Source organism: Polypterus senegalus, chromosome 1 (genome assembly GCF_016835505.1).
Source record: "Polypterus senegalus isolate Bchr_013 chromosome 1, ASM1683550v1, whole genome shotgun sequence".
NCBI classification, from domain to species: domain Eukaryota; kingdom Metazoa; phylum Chordata; class Cladistia; order Polypteriformes; family Polypteridae; genus Polypterus; species Polypterus senegalus.
In genome coordinates, this window is record NC_053154.1 from 188,484,543 (window position 1) to 188,496,881 (window position 12,339).

A 12,339-nucleotide genomic window follows, 5' to 3' on the forward strand; every position below is an offset into this window, starting at 1 on the left:
CAACAATTGACCAGACCAGTTTGGACCTGCATTGCATCAACCTGGGCAAGCTCATCCAGCCAACAATGTAAAGAGTTCAAATACTGTTGATTCTTTTAGACCTACTCTCTTACTTGACATTGGTTTGGATTTTTATTTTTTACTTAGTAATTTTTAATGTTTGTCTGGTGTTTTTCATAATACTGCGTTTTTATACATATTTTGTTTGTACTTTTTAACTGCACTTTTCCATTTCTCTTTTGTCTGCCCCTTGCACCCCAATTAAATGTATCACAATTAATTTAGTCAGATCTTTGTGGATTAAATGATTGTCTGGGATTGCTTTAATGTGTTTCTGAGTGTAATTACATCAATTACAGTAAATCTGCATCCTCCTCCATCCAACCCAGATATAGGGTCAGCAGTTTATCAAACAAAATATTCAATTAATTAATTTTGATTTAAGCATAATCTGCCCGATTTATATGTTTAACTTTCAGCCAATTTATCAGGTTATTCAGGCACAATGCCCCATAATGCAAAGATATTTGTGAAAGGCAGTGGGGGTGATTAGAAGTCACTCTGTGATCCGCTCACATTGATCTGCCCTGGGTCGTGCAGTATGTCCTAAATGGAGAAGGCTGGGCACAGTAGTCCATGGCATGTGACTTGTATGCAGTGCTACAAAGCCGCCTAGGACAGCAGGGGCTCTCAACTTGAGTCCCGGGTTGCTAGTGTGGGTGCACTGTTACATTCTGAGCAGTTTCAAAAATCAATGGTCAGCCTTACTACTAATTGTTTAAATTGTAAAGTCTTTTTTGGTTTATTTTACTTTTGCAAAAATTTGCTAGTATTTGCATGTAAAAGAAATTGTGCCAAAGCTTTATATGTTAACTTTCCTTTACCTTAGTGTTTTGACTTTTGATCTTTTGCTGTGGAGGTTGCTTCCTTAATTGAATCCAAATGCTCAGAATTAGTGTAGACTGAGCTGCAAATGACACCGACTACTAATTACATTTACTCGTGTGCTAAATAGTAAGAAAAATTTACAAAGCAAGGAAAATGAAATATATACAACAAATATTTGCTACCTAACAATAACATTTTTGCAAACCCATTTTGTAATTTCGGGAGTGATCAATAAACAAAAGAGGAATAACAGTGTACGGCAACACGGTGGTGCAGTGGTAGTGCTGCCGCCTCACAGTAAGGAGACCTGGGTTCACTTCCTGGGTCCTCCCTTTGTGGAGTTTACTTGTTCTCCACATGTCTGCGTGGGTTTCCTCCCACAGTCCAAAGACATGCAGGTTAGGTGCATTGGCGATCCTAATTTGTCCCCAGTGTGTGTGAGTGAGCCCTGCGGTGGGCTAGCACCCTGCCTAGGATTTCTTAACGCCTTGCTTGTTGGCTAGGATTGGCTGCAGCAGACCCCCATGACCCTGTGTTGGGTTGGATGATGGATAGATGGAATAACAGTGTGCTTACTGAAGACAGGAGTCCAGTTAAGAGGAGAAGGTGGTTTGGATGAACCTCTCTACACGTATGGTGGTACACAGGACTGAACTTGTGAAGCACGGAGTAAAGTCTTGCGTGTTACTAAGTAGCCCACAGGTAGACACGACATTGAAGGAGCTGCTCCCTTTAGCTTTCACTGTCATTTGTATCTGCACCCCATGTCACTTAGTGCCAGTATTTGGATATATTTAAGGCAGCAATCTTCACAGACAAGAAGAGTTGAGTGTTCAAAGGTACGGCAAAACTTTAAATTTCTGAAATTTCTTCTAAATGTAAACCATAATAGGGCACTTTTATGAATGCAAAATAAAGAAAGAAAAAAGACAGCTAATTAAACAATAAGATATATGATGGAACGCACTGGCACAGGACTGAACACGGGTGTCAAACTCTGCTCCTCTTACTGCTGCTACTTGGACATATTTTCCCCTTGTTTGTTGAATTACTTGTGCTTGTTGGGCTTCATTTTAAGTGACTTACTATCCAAGACGTTATCTTTTAATTATTTCCAGCAGCCAAACAGTAACTTGATATAAAGTGAGCCAAGAGATGACCCTTAATCCCATTTGTAGCTCTGTGTCCATCAGACCAGGGGTCGCCAAATCCAGTCCTGGATTACCACAGTTGCTGCAGATTTTCATCCTAACCCTTTTTTTAATGAGTGCCCTGTTTGTGCTGCTAATGAACTTTTTGTGAATTAATTTTAAATTAATTGCTTTAAGATTTGTTCCCCTGAATTTCTTCGTTGTTCCTCTTTATTGCTTAATTTGTTTCCTTAAATGGCACCCAAACAGAAATGAAATGTGAAGTGAGTGAGCCAACAGAAGTCCAACTAAGTGAGGGCCTCAAACTCCAACCAATTTCACTCCAACCAGCTGCTTAATGAGGTGCCAAGTCTTGTTGTTAATTAAACCCGGTCTTTAATTCCGTGGCTTGCTGCTGCTCTCGTGGCGCATTAAGAGACATTTCTGAAATTGTTGATTTTCTTTTTTCTAAGAGCCCTGTTAAAATGTTTTGGGGTCCTGAGCAGATTGACATTCCTGAGACCTTTATCTTCATTTATTTTCAGATATTGTATGATGGACACCAGTCGTTTTGGCTCATTTTCTATCTCGGTATTGTTTGGCTGCTAATTACGGAAAAAGAAACAATTGAGGTGTCTGAGTCTTCAAGAACAAGTCAATTAAAATTAGTTCAAAAGAAGTTAATCAGCAAAAACAGGCCACTCATTAAGAAAAGGGTTAGAATGAAAACCTGCAGCCACGGTGGTCCTCCAGGACTGGAGTTGGTGACCCCTGCATCAGACAATATCCATCCATCCATTTTCTAACCCGCTGAATCCGAATACAGGGTCATGGGGGTCTGCTGGGGCCAATCCCAGCCAACACAGGGCACAAGGCAGGAACCAATCCTGGGCAGGGTGCCAACCCACCGCAGGACACAAACACACACACCAAGCACACACTAGGGCCAATTTAGAATCGCCAATCCACCTAACCTGCATGTCTTTGGACCGTGGGAGGAAACCGGAGCGCCCGGAGGAAACCCACGCAGACACGGGGAGAACATGCAAACTCCACGCAGGGAGGACCTGGGAAGCAAACCCAGGTCTCCTAACTGCGAGGCAGCAGTGCTACCACTGCGCCACCATGCCGCCCGCATCAGACAATATCTGTTTTGAAAAAAGGGAAGCTCTGAAAAATGTTGATCTGTGCTGGGCCACAAAACATGTTAGTAAGACTCAATGGTTTTGGAAATGACTGGTGTGTCATAATGAGAGCTTGTGCAAGCCTTAGAAATTACACCTAAATGGCGGCTTTCATCAATAGTTGGAATTGGCTTATAATTAAGAAATTTATTCCAGCAATAATGATAGCCCTCCATGAACTGAGCCTGAGACCCTTGAGTTATCTAGTCACCTGTTGGTTTACTTTGCATCGAGTTATTGTTTGGGAGTCTGAATCTGTAAAAGTAGGCATGGAATGAAAACCCGCAGCCTCTGTGGCCTGCCATATTGTGAGGCCGACAATCCTGCTCTGCTGAGGGGTTAGAACTGACAGTTAAACTAAACCTCACATTTTTGGAAGGTGAGGGAGACATGGAGTGAGCATGCAGCATCTGGGCTGAGAGTCAAACTCAGCAGTCTGGAGTTGTAAGCACTAAGTGTTCTGCCACCCGAGGCAGAAATACTGCTTACGACCAAGAAAACATGAATTTACCACAATGCACTTGGATTGGCCTTCGCATTGACATATCAACAGGATACCTTTTTAGCCAACATGAATGCAGGTTCAGCTGGAAAAGGAATACAGCATTCCAGAGGAATGGTTTAATAAAATGAGGGTGCTACGTGGGGCTTAGACAACTTGTCTTTAATTCAGTAGAGGAAACTGGAATGGTTGAAGGAAAAAATGCTGGAATCACTTAGTCTAGAGCCAGACCCTGCTAAGATGTTTTGGCAGGTCTTGACAAAAAACAGTTTATTCTTTAAAAAAAAATAAAAAACCTTAAACTTTTACAGCGTCAAAGCAGCTCTGCAATGAGAAGTAGATAAGAAATGCCAAATATATCAGGAACTCCTGGAAACTACTAATGGCGTCATGACAGGTGAAGACAGGAGTACATTTATAGCATTTATATTTTGATGCAAAGAACTGGGTGACACTACAGGATGGGAGTGGATTAGGAACAGAACGACTAGCCATTTTGTATTGAGACCTTCCCATTTGTTCAGTCTGACATTCTCCTCTTGGGCTTCTGGAACTCTGTTCTGCTTTCCGTATGCGTGTGAAAGGATGGAGATGTTTAAGCCAATTACTTACTTATTTATTTATTTTTTATACTCTTGTGTTGCAGTAAAGTTTAACATTTTTCCTTTATTCACCATGAGCCTTGCCAGGAAAATCGGTTATGGAAGCTGAGATATCTTCCTTATTTGCAGTTTGTTTCTTTTTGTAATTTTTGTAAATGTCTCCATTTCACCATGTGTTTGTGTTTATTTTCAAAGGCACATTGCTTCCTTAATACAGTATATATATATATATATTTTTTTTAACTCTGACACAATAGTATTTCTCTATCCTCTTTCTTTCCTGTTGTTTATCATCCCTGTATTGTCCCATAACCTTTTTGCGCCATCAGTGTAAACAATGCTGCAAAGTTGAAGGCTAACAACACATGAAGGCCTATAAGATTCTTAACTATTTTCTTATTATAATGAACTCAGTTTTAGGCCTTCCATACAAAAGTGAAACATGTAGACTAAGTCTGATATACATTTTTCATAGATCGCTAGAACACTTTCTTTTATTCCTTTGATGTTTTTTTTCCGTTTTCTGATCAAATCTATCTATTATAAAAGAAAATCTTGAGACGAGACTATTGCCAAGGGATTTTTTCAAGTCCTGTGAGAAGAGACTATTGGCAAGAGATTTTTTTTAAGTCCCGCCCTCCTCTCAACCATGTACGGTCAATGGCCCACACCCACTGTCCTCTCACCTGTCATTCATGTGAATGCTTTTGGCAGACACAGTTCCTGCGCTCTCAGCTCTTATAAATCTTTACGCTTTCCTCATTTTAAGTTCCCAATAAAAGAAGACTTATTATGTGCAAATCTTAATGAAGAATTTCATCCCACAGGGTTATCAACAGAAGAAATGAGTACACAGGCAATCCTATCACCGAGAAACGATCAAGTGAAATGAATTAACATGAAAATTGTCGATCAGTTACACGGCAAATTGGTTAAATGCGTATCAATAAACTATGCTGAAACAGCTGGTGGTGATTGTGTGGAAGATGAAAACATCAACTTACAATATTCCGTAGAATTTCTACTACTGCTAATACCGTCCGGTCTTCCACAGGCTGACTTACTGTTGAAAGAAAGATGTATCGTAATAATATTGCGTAATTTATGTCTGAGTGATGGGCTATACAATAGGACAAGATTAGTTCAATTCAAAATTGGTCGAACAATTCTGACATGTAAAATTTTAACAGGCGACAAGAAAGGTAATGTAGTACATCTTCTGTGGAAAACATTAGACACTAAAGGAGATCTTGATATGCTATTCGTATTAAAATGTTTAGTTTCCCAATAGAATAGCTTTTGCTATAACAATTAACAAATCACAGGGACAAACATTCAAAGAAGTCAGTTTATTTATTAGAGAGAAAGAAATGACATACACTCATGGGCAGTTATATATTGTATTGTCAAGATGTAACTCCAAACACAGAAACACACAAAATTCAATGCGATATTGACGAAAAGTTAATTCCAAAAATTGTTTTTACCGAAGTTTTACAGTAAAAGTACAAGTCTAAAAAGTATTTGCGTGTTAATTTCAAAGCCAAACAAAATGAAAACGAATAACGCAACGAATACCTCTAACACAACGTGAAACAATTTTCTTTCAATATATTATGTTTTACTATTTTTTACTATGGTTAGTCACTCGCTGTAATGTAAAATAGTTCTATTATGTATATGTAACAAATCCCATGAAAATAACAATCTGTTTAAATTGTACATCCACTTCCCCATATGTAAGCAGCACATACGCCAAGTGGCTAGCACTTAGCGCCCGCCTGGGGGTTGATGAGCGAAGCGAGCATGGGGCAGAGCCCCCTAGTTTTTGTTAAATAAATATGTGCTGATAGAGAGTACAGTAGTTCAAATCAGCATTGAACCACTTGTCACACACGTGTGAGCAGGTGACAGCTAAATGGTCTGAGTGATAGTAATACCATACCAGACCAGGGAGTAGCGAGGTGCACTAAGTGTCTTTCTCAATCCCTTGCAGACCATTTTTAGGAAGTCCCGCCTGGTTCCAGCTCCTCTGATGACTAATATGCCCAGTTCGGGTATATTAGCGATGATGGCACTTCCGGTCCCGACATTGTCACTTCCAGTTCCGCCACCCCGATGATGCCACTTTCTCCACTGGCCTTTAAAGCCGCCATCTTACCTCCACATCATCATTTCCTATTTGCAGCCAAGGAATATTATATGGGTTGCTGCCCCAAACCTTTCAAATGTTTTTGTGTCGTTCTTGTGACACATTGCAATACGACAATGTAAGAACACCCAGGAGAAAGTCAGGAAAAAGGCACTAGGATATAATAAATCACAGCCACACATTGATTAAAAAAAACGTGTTAACAAAAACACTTGGCCAGCATCCACCCAACCTCATACAAGCTGTATGCAGGACTGCAGATCTGAACTAGTGGAGCAGACCTCTCCATTAGTAGATGACTCTAATAGCAGGGGACTGGGGATTTCTGACAAGAGGCTAAAACTCATTATATGACAACTAAACAGAACTTCACTCTGACCATTTAATACCAGAGGCTGGAGTACTGTGTGCAGTTCTGGTTACTCTACTTCAAAAAAATAATGGCGTCTGTGGAAGAGAAAACGAGCGTATGTTTATATCTGTAACTTCACATTGGCCACATTTGAATGAAACTTAATAAGTGGATTCAGAAAGCATGTAGACCCCTTCACTTTTTTCACATTTTGATATCTTGCAGCCTTGGGCTAAAATCATTTTAATTCACTTTTTCTTTCCTCATCAAGCAATACAGAATGAAAAATTGAAAAGAAGATTTTAGAAATATTTGCAAATTTATTAAATAAAATATATATCACAATGTTTTCAGACCCTTTCCTATGATATGTGAAATTTGTCTCGGGTGCCTCCCGTTCCTTTGGTTGTCACTGAGATGTTTCTACCCCTTGTTTGGAGTTCACCTGTGGTCAATTCATTTGACTGCATGTGACTGGGACAGGCAGGTACCTGTCTATATAAGAAGCTGCAGTGGACAATATGCATCAGGTCAAAAAAACAAGTCATGGGGTCAAAGGAATTGCCTGCAGGGCTTAGAGATGGGACTGTGTTAAAATACACATCTGCAGAAGGCTTCAAAAACATTTTACATCTTTGAAGGGTCCTAAGAGCACAATTGCCCCCATAATTCTTAGAAGCAAGAATTTTTTAAATACCCCGACTCTTCCTAGAGCTGGTCACCTGTCCAAAATCATGAGAGATGAGCCTTAATAAGAGAGAGTGACCAAGAACTCGACCTCGAACATGTGTGGAGACATATCATGCAAGACAGATGAACAATGGATGAAGACGAAGGTCCAGCCATATATCTAACTATATGAAAATGAGTTAAGGCCCTCAGCCAATACGAAGCCTAGAATCTGGTCCACCAAGGCCAGAGATACAATGAGTAGAGGCTAAGTTGCAGAGCTCCTAGAGCTTCCCAGAACAGTACACAGGGGACTTCAAATGAAAAGCCTTTGGGCGACCTTTTCTCATTGGTTAACTTCAGATACCTTAAACCATCACACTAGAAAAATGAACAATGAAAGAAAATGAAGCTCCAGCCATATATCTAAGCCTCTGGGAAATGAATCAATGTCCTTAACCAATAGGAAACTGCAACACTCCATTAATCTGGACTTTATGACCGTGTGGCTAGGCAGAAGCCTCTTCTTAGTGAAAGATATATGGAAGTCAGTCAGTCAGTCATCGTCCAGCCCGCTATATCCTAACACCGGGTCACGGGGGTCTGCTGGAGCCAATACCAGCCAGCACAGGGTGCAAGGCAGGAACAGACCCCGGGCAGGGTGCCAACCCACCGCAGGTCACACACACACACAAACATTCACCAAGCACACTCTTGGGACATATGGAAGCCTGCTTAGAATCTGCAAAAAGGCACCTAAAGGACTATGAGAAACAAGATTTTCTGGAGTGGTGAAACCAAGATTAGTAGCAAGTCTAAAGGGAACTAGACACCGCTCATCAACTGTGCAGCATCACTGCAGTAGTGAAGCATGGTGGTGGCAGCATCAGACTGTGGAGGTGTTTTTCAAGTGCAGGAACCTGGAGACCGGATATGGGTTGAAGGAAAGCTGAGCAGAGCAGACTACAGAGTACAGAGGTATCCTTAAATGAAAACCTTCTGAGAACAATAGACCACAGAGTGAACCAAAGATTCACTTTCCAACAGACCTTATTGCTCGTATGCACAAAGCAAAGACAACACTGGATTGGCTCCGGGTGAACTCTGTGAAGGTACTTTAGTGGTCTAGCCAGAGTCCATACTTGACCCCAATCAAACATCTCTGGAAACACCTGAAAACAATTGTCCATTCATGGTCGCCTTCCTTCCTCACAAAGCTTGAGAGGATCTGCCAAGATGAATGGCAGATAATTCCGAAATCCAAGTGTGTAAAGCTCATTGGATCATACCCAAGAAGATCTCTGTGATCTCTGCCAAAGGGGCTCCAGCTATGTACTGAGAAAATTACCACAGGTAAACTTCAAAAAAGGTGTAGAGACCTCTTAATGAGAATCAAAAGAAAGCAATGCACAAAAGCCAGATTTCAAGTGTCACAGCAAAGGGTCTGAATATTTATGTCAATGTGATATTTCAGTTTTTTATTTTTAATAAATATGCAAATATTTCCAAAATCCTATTCTCTCTTTTTTTTTTATTCTGGAGTATTGGATGTTGCCATGAATTTAAATGATTCAAGCATAAAGCTGCAACATGAAAAGAAGTAAAAAGCAAAGGGGTCGGAATACTTTCTGAAGGTACTATACTTCTCCTAAAGTGCATTCTGGAGTTTGTCAGGTAATGAAGACAGAGCTTTCCAGGTAAAGTCGTTATACTTCTTAAGCATGGCAATGTGTTACATGCTGTAACAATAATGACCCTATAAACCCCATAATTGAAAACAGTCTTGGCTGGAAAGAGAGGGAGGAAGCAGAAAGGTCCAGGGAAAGGAAGACGTGAGGAGTTTTTCATGGTTCTACATTTACCCAATCTGTCCATTTTCCACTTAATGGTTACTTTCATCTTGGTTTAATTCAGACTATTACTTTAGAAAAACTGTTTTTATACATGCTTTGTTGTCTTCCTAATGTCACCTTTGTATAGTGTGCACTTTGATCTACTTCTGGTCATCCAGTAATCATTAAATCTTCTCTTCTGTCTTAACAGTGCAGCCCTGCAGACATATTAAATGTCCTCATCTTGTAATACCTTTTCCATTTCTTTAAATGAATGTAAATTCATACATTCACTAGTTAAGATTTTGCTTGTTCTACATGAAGGTTAGGTGCATTGGCGATCCTAAATTGTCCCTAGTGTGTGTGTGTGTGTGCATGCCCTGCAGTGGGCTGGCGCCCTGCCCGGGGTTTGTTTCCTGCCTTGTGCCCTGTGCTGGCTGGGATTGGCTCCAGCAGACTAGTTAGGATATAGCAGGTTTGGATAATGGATGGATGGATATTAAATAAAATAATGCATTTTAAAGCATTCTCATTTATCATGGGAGCAAGGAGTGGTAGAATGTTGCATGTTGGTTAGACAAGCAAGCAAGAATTTGCCCGTACTCTGTGCAAGTGACAATACAACTACTGCTGTTCTTTCCTTGTCCCATTTCTGTCCCATCTTTATAATATCCACTGAAGAGTCCAAAGATTTTTAGACTTCTCAAATATATTTATACATCCATAGATTTTTAGTGCCTGTCATGTCAGATTCATTGGTATGATTACAAATACTCCTGATCTAATACATTTTGTATGTTTTCTACTCCTAAGCTGGAAAGTCCTTTATGTTTGTGTGACCAGTAGGGGGCATAACAACACTCTAAATCCCAAACACAACAGCCCTCCATTTAAATTCAGGGGGTTTTATACCTTTAAATGTTTATTCCATCTACACATCAGACAATAACAACTCTTCTTTTTCTCTTTTTCTCCTTCTCACATCTGCCCAGTGAGTGCTCTCCTACGTCCTCTGCCTCCTTTTCTGGTACTTCTGCTGTCATTGCAGTACGCCATGTAAGCACTTCTGGCCAATATGGAAGCTTAGTAAAGCACTGAGCATTTCTCCAGGTGACAGCACTTAGGGCTGCCCTCCTGAACAAGTCCCAGGCATCCCCACAAGTGTCCAAACTGGGAGTACTTTGAAGGGGACATGTGGGGGATGAATTGGCCCCAATATGTAACCTCCCTCAGTCCATCCATTATTCCCTTTCCCCGACTGGGAATGGAACTGGGAACCATCTCAGCCAGGATTCTTCTCCATCCAGGTGATCCTTCAATCATGGTCTCCCTGCTGGGCAGGGTGTTACACTCAAACCCAATGGGGATGCCCAACCATCTATTAGTGCATCTACAGTTTGTAAAATTACTTTCCTGCATCCATTTACTGTATCTAATAGGGTTATAACGGCAGTGTTGTTTGTTTTTGTTTTTTAATTCTTATAAGTTTCTTTCCATTTGTGTTAAAGAGAGTATATCTTTTTTATGTGAGAATTGAAAAAAAACACTTTATAGTAGTTGCGGTGTTCCACTAAGGGTTGGTTCCTGCTTTGTATGTGATGCTGTTAAAGATAGGCTCAAGCCCTAGCTACCCTGAACTCGATCACGTGGGCATAGAAAATGGAGTCAAATAGGATGGGCAAGGGCAGACAGAAGGGCACTCTTGTTAACATGGGACACAGTTCCTTCATATGCTGCAACTGGCACTGAGATCCGCATCTCAAGATACCAACCAAATAATCATATTCAACTATATTTTGCTTTGAAAAAAAAATTCAAAACACTGCTTTAGAAAGATATCATCTGAAAGCACCATAAGGTGTATTTCTAATTTTATAGAAAAGAGGAGCTCATATAGTAAGAATGTATTAAAAAAAATAAAACTAAATATAGAAAAGCTATCTTGATTGTTACATTTATTCACTATTACCTTTTCAAGGTCACAAATCACATTATAAACACATTCAAATTTGCCAAAAATCCAAGTTGTAAGGTTTTTACTAACTCCCTCTGAATACACCACTGTGGACAGTGTCAAGTTAGCCATCTCTATCCAGATTTCTCAATAGTAATTCCTACTAGCACAAACATTTAGTGCAGTCATTGTGGTTTTTGCCCAGAGAAAGCATTCTCTTGAGTCACTGATAGAATGAAACAACAAGTTTTCCTCCAATAACTTTGGTCTGTCCATTTTTTGTGCTCCCATAAATGTCTCTCCTCTCCTGGCACTCTTTGCTTGAGACTGGCACCATCATCACAGCCTGTGTCAGTACTGTCCATGGGGAGATGTGTGGCATTTACACCAAAAAAAATAACAGATTTATGACACACTAGCTTCTATAAAATGTTAAAAATGGTTTCGTAACTCAGACACTGGGCTTTGTAGCACTTACAAACTGGTTATTGCCTTACAGAGTTTCAGTCTTGACAAGTTGCCGACTGTAGGATGACTCGACGGAAACTTGGGATTGGGTACACTAATTCACCTTCCATTTGTTAATGACACAGAACATGCCTGATAGTCAGCAGATTATACACGTCTCTGATTTTGTTTCCTGCTATCTGTGAACAATGCTAGAGCTTTACATTGGTTGCTCAATGAATGAACTTCCACAAATGACCACATAATAAAAAAGAAACAAATGCTGAACTTATGCAATCTTATTGCCTGTAACTTTCTCAATATAAGCTTGAAAAGAATAAATGCATTTTCTTTTCTTAGTGAAAATCCCCCTCACTTCCTTATATATATACACTCACCTAAAGGATTATTAGGAACTCCTGTTCAATTTCTCATTAATGCCATTATCTAATCAACCAATCACATGGCAGTTGCTTCAATGTATTTAGGGGTGTGGTCCTGGTCAAGACAATCTCTTGAACTCCAAACTGAATGTCAGAATGGGAAAGAAAGGTGATTTAAGCAATTTTGAGCGTGGCATGGTTGTTGGTGCCAGACGGGCCGGTCTGAGTATTTCACAATCTGCTC